Genomic DNA, 14,292 nt, shown 5'->3' on the forward strand with positions numbered 1-14,292 from the left:
ATAATTGTATGTATTTTTCTAGATGACTAGGCTAGTTGGGTTCCATGGTAGTCTTTCTTCTATTGCAGGCCTTGCCATAGTATCATTTCCTACATTAGATTGTGGAATGATATGGTTAGATAAAGTAGTTAGCAGAAATGAGGATATGTACAGAGCCAATATTTTGATTGTAGTAACTATTTTTTTTCATTTGCAAATGCTAATCAATTAATCTATTAATGTAGAATGTAGCAATAGGTTCGAGGACATACCAATGCTACCATGTACTTTCATCCATTCTAAGTCTGTAGATTTGAGAATTCCGATAGCTGCTTGGTCAAAATTTGTATCTCCAACATTGGAACTGTATGTTAATGTTGGCTTTGTGGTAACAACTTTGTGCATGGTTGAAGTACTATATGGCTGGCATATGCTTTCTTGTTGTTCTATTTGTTGTGGATTCTGGATAACTATATTGTGTGTAACAGTTGGGTTCATATGAGCTAGATAATTTTGTTGGACATTGTAAATGTTAAGAATTCCTTGATTGACAGTGATTCATATCTGTAGATGTCAGTAAATATTTTGCATCAGAAGCCACTATATTCTCAAATGCAATATCATCAAGGCATGGTGAGTGGAATATTTTTCCTTGAGAGATATCAGTCAACTCTCCACAGACATGACTTTCCATGTTTTTTGAGATATGGTTGCTTTGAGAAAGAGATTCTGTCATTGTCATTATATTAGCACTATGAATTGCTTCACTATTTGCTCCCAACAAATTTATATGACAATCTATACAATTTGTTACACCTTTCATGGAGAGAGCTGCTTCTCTATATGCATTTGCAGCTTCCTCAGGAGTTTGAAATGTTCCAAGCCATTTTCGATCTTTAGTCTTTGGATTTGTTATTTCTGCACCATAGCTACCCCAAGGTCGTCTCCTCACACCCTTGTACTTTTTATGCTTGGAACATTTCCTTCTTTTGCAACAGGTCTACTTGATTTTTTCAAAAGTTGATGTTTCTTCATTATCTAAATCAACAATTGGTATTTGCATCAAAGTAGTCATGGTTTTGATTGCTTCTGTGAAGAGAATAAAAAATTTACATAAACATGATTATTTGAATGGATGAAACAGGGAGAAGTCATTATATTTGACAATTTTAAATTACTTTAATTACAAGATACACTTATTCATTAGATTGGGTGATGCAGTCATGTCATGATATCATCAACATTAACTACATTTGAATGCAATAATATTTACTTTATTGTCTATGAAATTCTTCTTTGCAATGGACATTACATATATTTCTCAAATAAATAGAGAATTGCATAGAAGAGTACTACATTCAAAGTCAACAAATAAATGAAAGTAGGTGTTTCATTCACAATGAAAAATAGAACCAAGAGAGAGAAAAATTCAACTCCCAATACTATTTCAAGAAGTTCCATTGTTTGTTGAGAGTTTCACACAGTGACTTTTGAACAACTTCAATGGCTCTTGATGTGAAACTGAAATTTATAGAAAATAGATGTGTCCCTAAAATGTGTCAATCCTGCCACATGAATATATTCACTTCAACTGGCCATTGAAAAGCATATTATGGGTCATTGATGACTATGTCTACATTGGAACTTTGAATGCTTTTGCTTTAATTATAAGACGACATTGTTGGAATTGTATTGAATGACAAAATTGCAATTGGATTTCTAATGAAGAAATTTATATTTTTTTAAAAGATGAAAACCTTCCAAACTAAAGAGATTATTATCCTTCCACGTTAAGTGAAATTCATGAAATTGCTATAAGTTTGTAATAGTAAAAGACATAGTTAGGTAAACTTAGATATGCAGACATTATTGACATGCCAATGAGTAGATACATATTGCTCTAGATTTTTTCAACTTTTCAGAAATGGAGGCTAATCTTATACATCATAAGTATTTGATTTTGTCAATCGTCATGATGTAATACTTAATTCATCCATTTGGGATATGCCATCTTCCAATATCTGCTACAAGATGAATGCCAGGTGACATGTCACTATTTGAAAATTCAAACAAATAATGGTATGAGTAATGATGCTTTATGGTTTTAGTTGCTAGATGTCCTCTATCATCATCATATCATTGTCCTACAAGCTCTATATTATCATATCTTATAATCCATTCAAGTGAAAGAGTTCGATATGAGATGATAAGGTTTATTATGTACATAAGTGTGTCGTTTTCAGTACTTGCCCTAAATGGTGATAGCTGACAAAATAGCATTTTAGATGCTGGATTGAAAATGGCAGTTAATTCTTAAACACTATGATTTCCGTGAGGGAAATCAATTAAAATATCTTGACAACGAATTATTATATGAGCTTCCCTATATATCCGCACAAGATATTTTAGGTAAATTAATTCTCCATTTGTCATGAATGGAGACAAAACATGAATTTCATTGGTCTCTTCTATCGGCTCAATGTTTCCCCATCCATGATATCGAAACATTGGAGCATGGTTGTCATAAAAATAGCTTTCCAATATTTTTCTTTGGCATTCACTTGGAAGTTGTTGGATTCTTTCCAGGATACAAAGTTGTGGAAATTCAAAGAATTCATCTGTTCGAGGATATGTTATAGTAGATGCATTTATAGTATTCATACTGATGCAATGTGGACAGAGGAAAACCTGTTGAAAACGACCAACATTTCTTAGTTTTTTCTACGAATAATTGAATTCTAAGATATAGCTTAAGTTCAATGTTTTCCATTTTTTTAGAGATATTCTTGGTGGAAAATTCATATGCATCTAATTAATATGTAGGTTTCTATACATAGATAGCACAAAAATTCCAGATATGTACAATAAAGAGTAGGACGATGTAGGAGGACCCTATACATTGTTACTATTTATAGACAAGTATGCATTTTGAGGCATATGAATGCATTGTAAATATTTGAGAAACCACAAATTATAAATGCACTTTAATTCAATGACATATGATAGTACAATTTTCAACTTGTAAAATAAATTCTACCCATGTCCTGTTATTTATTGACTAATTAAGTTCTCATTTTTAAGACTAAATCTAAATTATATGTTTTTCGTAATACTTGCTTTATTTTGTAAGAAAAAAAGGATGGAAACATACCAGTTAGTTATCAGTTGTTTTTGAGACGTTGTTCTACTTTCACAAACTTCAGTGTCTTTTTTACAACCTTTGCACCTGAAAAACAAATAGAGGAGAACAATTAATTACATAATTCACATTATCATTCCTTACAAATCTACTATATTTATTTTGATAAAGATTACTGAACAAAAAAATTGTATAAAATATAAATATTTGAATCATAGAATGCATTATAGAATATTTCAAAATGAAGAGGAATGTGTACTAAAAATAGTACAAATATGGCTTATATCACTTGTTCAATATTCATTGTCATAATCTAAATAAAAATAAATACAATGCATCAGAAACAAAATTAGGTTGTGGATAAGGAAAAGCAAGACAAGAAAAAGGAGAAGGACGCTAAAAAGGATCAGGCTGTGGATAAAGATAAGTGACAGAAGGAAAAGGACAAGGATGCTAAAAAGGGAAAACACAATCAGCAAGGAAAAGGAAGACAAGATTAAGGAGAAAGACACAAAAAAAAGGAAGACGATAAGAAGGGTAAACATAATGGTAAAGAAAAGAACTATGAGAAGAAAAAGAGAAAAGATGGGGAAAATAATGATGAGGGCAAGAACAAAGATGATAAAAGAAAAGAGGAAATGTACATTAAATTGATCAAGTTTTGGTTTAATTCAAGGAATATAAATGCATTGCAAATATTTGAGAAACCACAAATTATAAATGCATTTTAATTCACTGACATGTGATAGTACAATTTTGTGAGCAGAAAAGGATGGAAACATACCAGTTAATTATCAATTGTTTCTGAGATGTTCTTCTAGTTTGACAACCTTCAATGTCTCTTTCACGACCTTTGCAGTTGACAAACAGAAAGAGAAGAACAATTAATTACATAGTTCACAAAATCATTTCTTACAAATGTATTATATTTATTTTCATAAAGATTACTAAACCAAAAATTGTACAATATATAAAGAATAACAAACTTTCTATAAATTTCATCCATCTGCCAGCATTGCCACAAATTCATGTTTTTTAATACAATGGAAAAAGCTCAATACCCTACTGTTCACCACAACAGCCAATGGGAAATTCGAATTTCACATGTTCTTATAAATTAAAATAATGGCCTGAATTCAAAAACATTATGAAACTAGGTTGGAATGCATATATAAAACATTTCAATTGGTCAAAACTTATTGAAAATTTGCATCCACTTGAATGCTATAGTATCCTGCCATACGACAGGAACTAATAATATTAACTTGTAAAAAAATATAGTACAAATATGGATCATATCACGTTTTCAATATTCGATTAATTTGGTTTATGACTTATACATTGTGATAATCTAAATCAAAATAAATATGATGCATTGATAACAAGATAATTATATGTATTTTTATTGCAAAAGTTATGAAACATTTTCATTTATCCATTGCATATGTTGTTTACTATGTACATATATGGATAATATGCTCATCTACTACAATTCCATATGGATGAATGTGTAATAGGTTATATAACATCCCCAGCAGGTTGAGGTTTTGTTGAGCAAATGGTGCTTACATAAGGTGAAATTACAGGAGGAGAAATATGTAGTTGCAAAAGTATCATTGCATTGCAAACATCTGAGATTCTTGATGCACTAAGCTCACATAAATGAGTTTGGTGAGCAAGCAATGCATGGTCCACTAGAGGCTTGTACTTACTACTTATTGCAATTTTCAGGGAATAATAAACACAAGTCGTAACATCACAAGAGCTCAAAGATTCAAGAGAGAACAAGCCACCTATGAGGCTAGTACTCATCTCTATAACATATGCATTGATGTATGCATCATAGTCTTCAAGAGGTTTGAAACGAGGCTTCACATATGCATTTGCCATTTTCTTTACAATTTCAGAATTTTCTAAAAGATCCATGCAATTGGTGAGGAATTTAGAAACAATATCTGCATAAGTTGTTCTCCCAGATTTATTTTCCAAGAATTCTTCACCAAGTACATTGTGTAATGCTTTCTCAACATTTCTGCATTCTATGACAAATACATGCTCCAAAGTTGTAGACTGAATTGCACCAATGATTGGACAATCCCACTAAGGACCCGAACTTGGAATATAAATTCGTTCAGACATTTTGATAACACAATATCTATCACATATTCAAAATGAATAAACACTTTCAAGAGAAGTGACATGGTTGACCTAAAATTTAAAAATTCAAACAAAATTATAAAATGCACGTTGCAAACTCGAGTAGTTTTGAAAAATACTAAATAAATCCATGTGTTATGTTATTTCAAAAAGTCACAATTTAAGCTGTCATTTATAATTTATTGTCTTTTAATCTTTTCACAGATAATAATCATCAATTATATGTGTTTTTTAATAAATTTTGTAAGTGGTATTAAGCTCCTCGACTGGAAGGAGGACTCTTGAATTTAAACTATTTAATAAAAAGTTTTTGCCTTAGACCTTTTATCTATCTAAAAAACATTATCCCTTTATTTTTTTTTTCAATCTTAAAAACTCTTCATGCTAATAGTTTTCGGTAGAAATATTTTTTTACTTTCAAATTGTAATCTAATTGGAGATGCTTATTGAGGTACACATGGGTAGATTCCCTAGGAAAAGAGCTATAACCGATGTAAAAGTATTCCTAAGCTGAGGAGATACCGCAATATAACAAATAAAACCCATGAGCTTTGGCCAGTGCAAAATCTAATGTCAAAACACAAAATATAAGAATCATGAAAATATATATCAACCTAATAGAAAGAGCTCACATGACTAGCAAATTAAAAGTCATAAATTTCCAAGCCACATAGCGTTCAGAGCTCCGAGCTTCATAATTAACATTGTTTTCTAATTAAAAACAAAATGGGTGGCCAATAAATTCACAGCACAGTGGGTGGTTCACAAAATAAATCAATCAATATTGCAAAAATAGGTAGACAAAGTTTTGGAAGAATTCAGCAATATATAAAATACTGTTTATTTGACATTCCAGTGACTATGGTCAATTTAGGCGAGGAATAAATTAAATTTTCCAAAAGAAAATAGGACAAAGGCATAGGGGCCGATATTTATTAAAAGCTATGAACAAATAAATACCCCTAACATAGTATGTCTGTGCCAGTTAAATCTTTGCATTTGTCTTTAATTGTTGGGAATTAATTAACATTCATTAATGGTTGGAGTCGGTTGGCATTTATCTGGGTATGATAAATTTAAAACATGATGGTTCTGCAAATATGTTCTTCTGCGTTTGACATTGAATATTGTTCGTCCATATTCATGTCTCCCATTTGTCATTCAGGTCTCCGAAGCAGGTGTTGACAAGAGGAATTGTTGCCCATTTACTTGTGCTTTTCATTCTCTGATAGCTTCTCATACGCTATCTCATTCTCTATTAGTGTTTTGGTGTGTTGAGCTGAAGAAGGTAAATTGTTCCAGTACATAGTAACATCTGCTCCACAGCCTATGCTTGTTCCAGCACCAAGTGGTAAGGACTCTTTCTGAATTTGGGCATTTCATCGGGGAATTGGGTTTAACTGATCTCCAATTCATATGGGTAAAAAGACTTTGAATTTTTTTTAACTGGGTTCTCAGTTTTAATTCAAATATCAAGGGGGTTTCTAAAATATTTTGAGATGATTGACGCTCATTAGGCTAAATTGTTGTTTGGTATTTGTTTGTTTAGAAAATTACCTATTTGGGTTTATTAAAGCACGAAAAGCAGAGCACAGGAGTGAAGAACAAAAAAATTATATAAATAGAAACTTGAACATGAAAAACCCTTAGGAGCAGAATATCATATGTAAATCTAATTGATAGCGTGGGAAAGTCTAGAAGCAATCTTGGCAACTAGGGCACCTGCAAGTAACATCTAAGCTTCACAGTCAATTCAGGAGATCCATTTTTTCTCGCCTATCTAGCAAATGATCATCTTTTGTAGCGTTCTACACCAATACTTTGTGCTTTACATGTTCTAGACAAGTCTTCGTATGGGTGTGGAACAGTTTGGCATCCCTTCAACCTAGTCGCAGCTTTGAAGGCACAAAAATGCCTACATCTGTTGGAGATGTAAGCAATTCGTGAACTGCTCGGTAGAAAGCTGAAAGGAAGCTAAGTCTTTCACACTTGTTTTGACCTAAAGAAAAGGTGGATTAGAAAGTGCAAGAGATTCTAGCCATGGCAGTTTTGTGGATCTAGTTTCCTGCCTTGGTATTTTGCCTGCCTACATGGATCAAATGTGTGACATTTGCACTGCTGTGCTTTGTAGTTTCTGGGATCTAGCATGTACATTTTTGCTTGAATCATTTCTCTACATATACCTTTGTAGGGAAACTGAGCAGCAAGGAGTGGTTTTTGATGCAAGTAATGGGGATGGTAGATATCACTTGTTCGCCATGGATGGACTGGTTTCATGGGGTTTTGCAGTTCTAGGTGAAGCACCACTGTGTGAAAAGCATGGCCTGCCTTACATGAGCGCCACATTCTGGGAGGCTAATTTCATGATGATAAAGACCTTGAGATGTTGAAGCTTATGTCCAAGTGCTTGCTTTGGGAGACCCTAAACACCTATGGCTGAAAAATGATAAGAACCCCCTGGTGGTGTTCATTTACTTAATTTTGATATTTAGATCTATATTTTTGCATTGTTCTTTCTTAAAAGAATTTAAGGTTTCTATTTTCAAATTCGTCCTATATTTCACAATCTCTATTTTTGAGTTCTAGATTGATGGGTACATATATAATTGGATTGTTCTTGGTTTTAAAACCTGTAAAGTGTCAAAAACAGGTAGTCCAGCAGCGAAAAAACAGAGAAACAACAAGCTCATTCAAAATCAGGGTACTTGGAGCTAAAAATGTAAAATAGATTTTGCAGAACAACATTTGCTCATACGAAAGAACTTTTTCCTAAATACAGTGACTCAACAGAGCTTGCTAAAATATAGGCCTCTATCAGGCACGCTCAAATCCTCACAAATATGAGAAGACGAGCTACCAAAAGGCCAAACCAATATTGAAGAGTAAATAGAAAGATAAGCCATCTATACACACAGAACGCATATCAAACTTGAAACAATTTTCTAGAGAAAGTAGTGAAGGAAGCAGTATCAACAAATGAAAAACATACCTATTCTCTGCAACAAAATCCTAAGCAAAATACATCACAGAAGGAGAAAAACATACCTATTTTTTGCAACAAAACTACTTCTTAGAAGCATACAGAAGGGACTGTCCAATTTTCCCGATGCCTCTGAAATCAACAATTACTAATAAATAGGAACTTTAGATGACCAGAATTGAAGAATCCAATTAAATGCAGTCGACAGACAACCGGAAAACATTCCCCAAGACAATGAGTAAAAGACAGACCAAAGAATTGTGACCACATTTTCTCCCAAAACTGACATCTTCGCTGACAATATGACACCTATACAGTGCACAGTATAAATCCAAATCAAAATACGGTGGATTTCCTAAAGATTTAGATCTGGGAATTGGCTAAGCATAGTGGTTCAGATAAGACAATTGACGAAACATAAAGCCAAGCAATAAAGACTACAAAGAAAAAAATGTCATTGACAATACGCTTATTTAATGTTAGATCAAATGTTGTGAAAATTGGCCAGATATTGTTCAAAGATAGGTGAATAATATTAATGAAATCACTATTGCTATGTTCCATCCATCCGCCAGCATTGCCACAAATTCATTTTTTAATACAATGGAAAAAGCTCAATACCCTACTGTTCACCACAATAGCCAATGGGAAATTTGAATTTAACATGTTCTTATAAATTAAAATAATGACATGAATTCAAAAACATTATGAAACTAGGTTGGAATGCATATATAAAACATTTCAATTGGTCAAAACTTACTGAAAATTTGCATCCACTTGGATGCTATAGTATCCTGCCATACGACAAGAACTAATAATAACCAAATCATTTTTCTTACCAAAAATTGTAAATATATCAATCTATTATTTTTAACATTTTGTGAGTTTAAGTTTATTTAAAATCTTACTTAAAAACTAATTATCATATCATTTTAAAATACATCTATTTAACTTTTTCTTCACAATAATTTAAAATTATTTTATTCTAATTTTAAAATTAATTTTTTATTTTAAATTATAATTAAATTAATAAATTTAAAATATATATTTTTAAGAATATAATTATTTGATAAATTTTTAGTAAAAATATTTATAAATTTTGTTACAAAAAAAAATTAAATTTATCTTTTAATGTTTTATATTTTCTATTTTAAATATATTTATTGGTTTTATGTTGTCCCTTACTTTTGTCAATCGTAAAATGCTAACATTTTTCACAATATGTTTAATAGACTATTTTTTCCAATATTGTTTTAATTTTTTTTACATTTTAAAATTTGTAAAACTAATATTGTTCTTCAAACTTACTAACTCTTTTGTTGGTTTGGATCAAGTAGTCAACAATTTATTTTTTAAAATTCAATATTTGAATTTATATTGAAAAAGGTAGAAATGGACACTTCATTGATTTAAATCAATTTTATAATTGTTACTTAAATATTTCTTAAATTAACATAATCCTTAATTTTTTTTTTTAAAATTCTCTTTCACCTATCTCTATTTAGTGTCCCTATAATAACATGACATTCTCTCTCTTTTAAATCTCTTCATATCCTTCATTTCTCTCTATAAATCTCTATTATCATTATATCTCTTTTCAATCAGTCTTCATATATATAAATCTCCATTTTCTTTCTTTTCTAACTATTACAACGAATATATCTCTTTTAACTCTCTCTTCATATATTCTACTCTCTAATTTCCTTCTTTCCTAACTATTGGCAGGAACTTTGACACAATGTGTCTCTTGTTCTATCTATCTCTTAGTGTATGTTTTTATATTGATGGAAACTACAGTATACACAATAATGCAGTTATTTTATAATTGTTCAATGATTATGAATAGTCATTTCAACACAATACAACTTGTTTTCATGACAATGTTTTACATTATTTAATAAATAAAAAATAAAATATAATTTTATTTGATTTTTGTAAGAATTTTTCTTAGGGCAAAATTCACTCAAGATCAAGGAACTCAAACACAAGAACAACTATAAACCAAAAGAGTATGATCAGAATAACAATATCTACAATTGATTTATTGCTATTCAACATTCTATACAATGCACTATATGCATACACACTAGGAGTACTTGTATATAAAGACCTCTAAGATGCATCTAGAATGTCTCTAGAAGGTGCTAGGAGATAAGGTAGACAACTAAGCACACATCCACTAAAAGTGGATTATCCTCCATTGTAGATGAGAGGATAAGCATGACAGGATGTATCACATTTGGAGATGTTGTACACACCATATGTTGAAATAAAGTGCTTACTCATGTGTTGTAGACACCATGTGCATAAAAAGAGGGTAGAACTCCTATGTTGTTAATATGACAACTCACAAGAGTACGCATACTCTTAGGTGACTAGATAATTAATAATTAAATAATGCATTAACCTAAGTAAACTTAAGCAAGTGTAAATAGTAAATAATTATTTACACCAACACCCCCCCTTAAGTGCAACTTAGGAGAATGCACTTAAGCTTACGAAAGCTACGATGAAATGCAGAATGGGTCCCGACTACTAGGCCATGTTAGGTACCCAAGTACAAAATGCAATGCAATCTCTCATAAAGCAAAGAAAGAGGGAAAATCTCTTGGGAAAAACCCTCCCCCAAAAATAGAGATGAAAATACAAGAAGTATGGATGGATGGAGTAATCAAGACCCCCCCATTATGACATACATCAAGTATATACAACAGTGCAGAAGAAGGACAAAACCCCATAAGAGGAAAAAGTCCCTCCCATAAAAGAGAAGAAGGAGACAAGGTAGTTCCCCCACCCCCCCTAAATGTAGTGTGTCAATCAGTGAGAGCTGCTCCAATGTAGATGCTTATCCATGACTGCTGAATAATGTTTCTCCCCTTTGAAAGAAACAATGGCAGAGGTACTGATGAGATGCTTTCCCTATGTGTAGAAAAAATCTTGATGATGAACGGTGTCTTTGAAACCTGCTCAATTGTCCTTATGTCGATACTGTCTCGATCACTCCTTCGAACACTGCTAAAAAGAAGAAGTGTAGATCTAGCCAGGATGTGTGTAGAACATGTTCTAAAGAACTAATTGTTTCCTCAAAGGATAAAGAGACCTCCTACAACTACTGTACATAAGAATCCATGATCATATCAACCTATGAAGATTGATCATGTCGAGAATGGACATGAGGGTTAGAGTGAGCCCTCGCAACAATTGAAGAAGGGTCTATCTCATCAAAGAGAAGCTATAGATCATCAAAGAGGTGTCCCAACTCTGCTATGTGTGACTCCACGAAAAAACCTAAAATGTCTACGAAGAAGTCATCCACGGAAGCTAGAACTAGAAGACAAGGTGTACCCTATTGTGCTGGATCAATAACTCTGGTAATGGATAAAGTATTTGTCTCAACAAAGAGAACACAAATATCATAAAGGATGTCTTCCATATCTTCAATGTGAGACTCCACGAACAGACCTGCAATGTCTGCAAGGAAGTCGTCACATGAAGGTAAAGTAGGAAGACATGAAGGTTCTTTCTACACTGAATCTGAAGCATCTATGGCTAGGATTAAATTAGTAGAAGCAACATGAGCATCTAGAGGTGTGATCTAATCTTGAGATGATGCAACTACAACTGGAGGTAAAAGATCTTTTTGGAATGGAGGAATTTTTGGATCTCCATACAACTCCCAAAGATGAATCCAAAAAACATATGAATCAATTGACTTAATGTCTTCAAATGAATCCATAACCTCCATATCCATAAAGAGAAAGAGAGTAGAAATAATGAGAAAAAAAGTGTCACCATCATAGGTAAGTCCTCTCGCATATGGTAGTGCATTATGTTGACTAAGATATGCTATAACCAATTGACTCCATTCCTGATAGTTGTTTGGTGTCAAGATAATTAAATCTTCCTCTTCCCAAGTAGAAGCCGACCATAGGGGTGTTTTTCTAGTCGGCTCCTTAGGCTTTTTCCCTAGTCGGCTAATAAAGAGGTTTTTAAAAAAAAAAATTTTTGTATATAAATATGAGTTTCATTTTTTACAATTTGCATTTATGTGAAATCAAGTTATTGGCTTTTGAATTGGGTAGAAAGAAATATTTGACAAACTTCAACCTATTTTTGAATTTTGGAGGAAGAATTTACGACATGGGCAATAAAGATAAAAGAGCAAGTAAATATGCACAAAGAAGAAATAAGGAACAAGAAGATGAAAATCGTCAAAAAATGCTAGCAAGATACTATCTTAGATCAGGTACACATGCACAATCTTTTTTCCAATGTATTTAATTAGTTTATTTAGTTAGGATTAGGGTTTAAATCCAATTAGGAATATCATATTTATCTTAAATTAGCATTACTAGATTAACTTAATATTAAGAGTTTATTTGAAATTATGTTCATATTTAGGCCATTAGGGTTTATTCAATTATGTCCATATTAGTCCTTAGGATAAATATTACATTATGAATAAATTTAAATTATGAATTTATTTAGCATGGGAATTACCTTGTTTATTCAATTATGTTAATAATTTATAGTCCATTTAGGTTTATTAGATTATGATTAAAATTAAATAAATGAACTTATTTAGGACGTTGTCAACCAGGAAAACCTACCGACATTGGAGAAGGTTCATTCCAAGTTCAAATAGGTACATGTGCATCTCTTGCAAGTATATAATATAGATCTTTCTAGAATTCTAGGTCTCTATCAAACTTTATATTTTTAATTTTTAAATTTAGTGATCGATATTTCCCCTTATAAACTTACTTGATTTTATTTGTTATATCGTGCACGTGCAATTCTAGTAGATGATGAAAATGTTGGACATGAGGAAATTGAAGATGAAGCAATGGATATTGAAGAAGGACCATCTGAAGGTTAGATAATTTAATCAAGTACATAATATTTCACTCTTGAGTTAAACATGTATATATGTATACATATATGTCCCCTAAAGAGATAGATCTCTTCATTATCATCTCATTTCGGGTATAGTCGAAAGACAGTACTACATTATCTGAAAAGGAGAAACAATTTGAATGATAGTACATTAGAAGGCAATTGGGCACTAATGTGTAGAGCTCCTCGATCTGACATGATTGGGGAAACAATTAAGAACTTAGTTATTCAATTTTGGATTGATAATACTCATCCTTCACCAAATAGAAGAGATATCGTCAAGCAGAGGATTGGGCCTAAGGAATATATTCAACACGCAAAACATTGGTTGGATGTCACTCAACATGAATTATATCTCTCATTTTGTAATTTAAATCCTAACATAAAGATTGGACAAACAATGTTTGAAAGATTGAAGCCCTATTTTGTGAAGATAAATAAATCTTTTGAAACATGTTGTTGTCGATATCATGTTGAATTTGATCTGTACTATGGAGGGTTTCAAAAGATGATCTGTACACCACTTGTCTTAAGAGGATGAAATTAGGAGTTTGTAAAATTAATTATATTGAACTTTCTATTTCACTTAACTTGTCAATTTTTGGACACATTTACACTTTTAATTTAACTAATTAGGACATGTGCTTTCAATTTCAGGACATCTGAGCTTTCAATTTAACTAATTACCTGACATGCGAGCTTTCAATTTTAGGACATGTGAGCTTTCAAGCTCAAATTGCGATTTGTTTAACTAAATTTTGAACATGTACATGTTTTAAGTTGGACTTGAATTAGAACATTGGGCTTAAGGGGATAAAATTCTAGGATACATGTGTGCACTTGAATTAAAATTTCACTATGATTAAAATTTGAAATGTAACTCAAGAAAAATTTGAAATTTGGTTCCAACTATTTCAAATTATGTTGAACAATTTGAAATTTGGTGTCCAATAACTAATTTTCTAAATTGAACTTTTACTCTTTCATTTTTAACTCAATGCAAGAATTCATTTAACTTTCTATTATATTGAACTTTCTATTTCATTTAACTTGTCAATTTTAGAACACATGTACAATTTCAATTTAACTAATTAGGACATGTGCTTTCAATTTTAGGACATGTGAGCTTTCAATTTAACTA

The sequence above is a fragment of the Cupressus sempervirens genome, chromosome 7, assembly GCF_028749045.1.
Source record: "Cupressus sempervirens isolate cs-2001-9-10 chromosome 7, ASM2874904v1, whole genome shotgun sequence".
Classification (NCBI taxonomy): domain Eukaryota; kingdom Viridiplantae; phylum Streptophyta; class Pinopsida; order Cupressales; family Cupressaceae; genus Cupressus; species Cupressus sempervirens.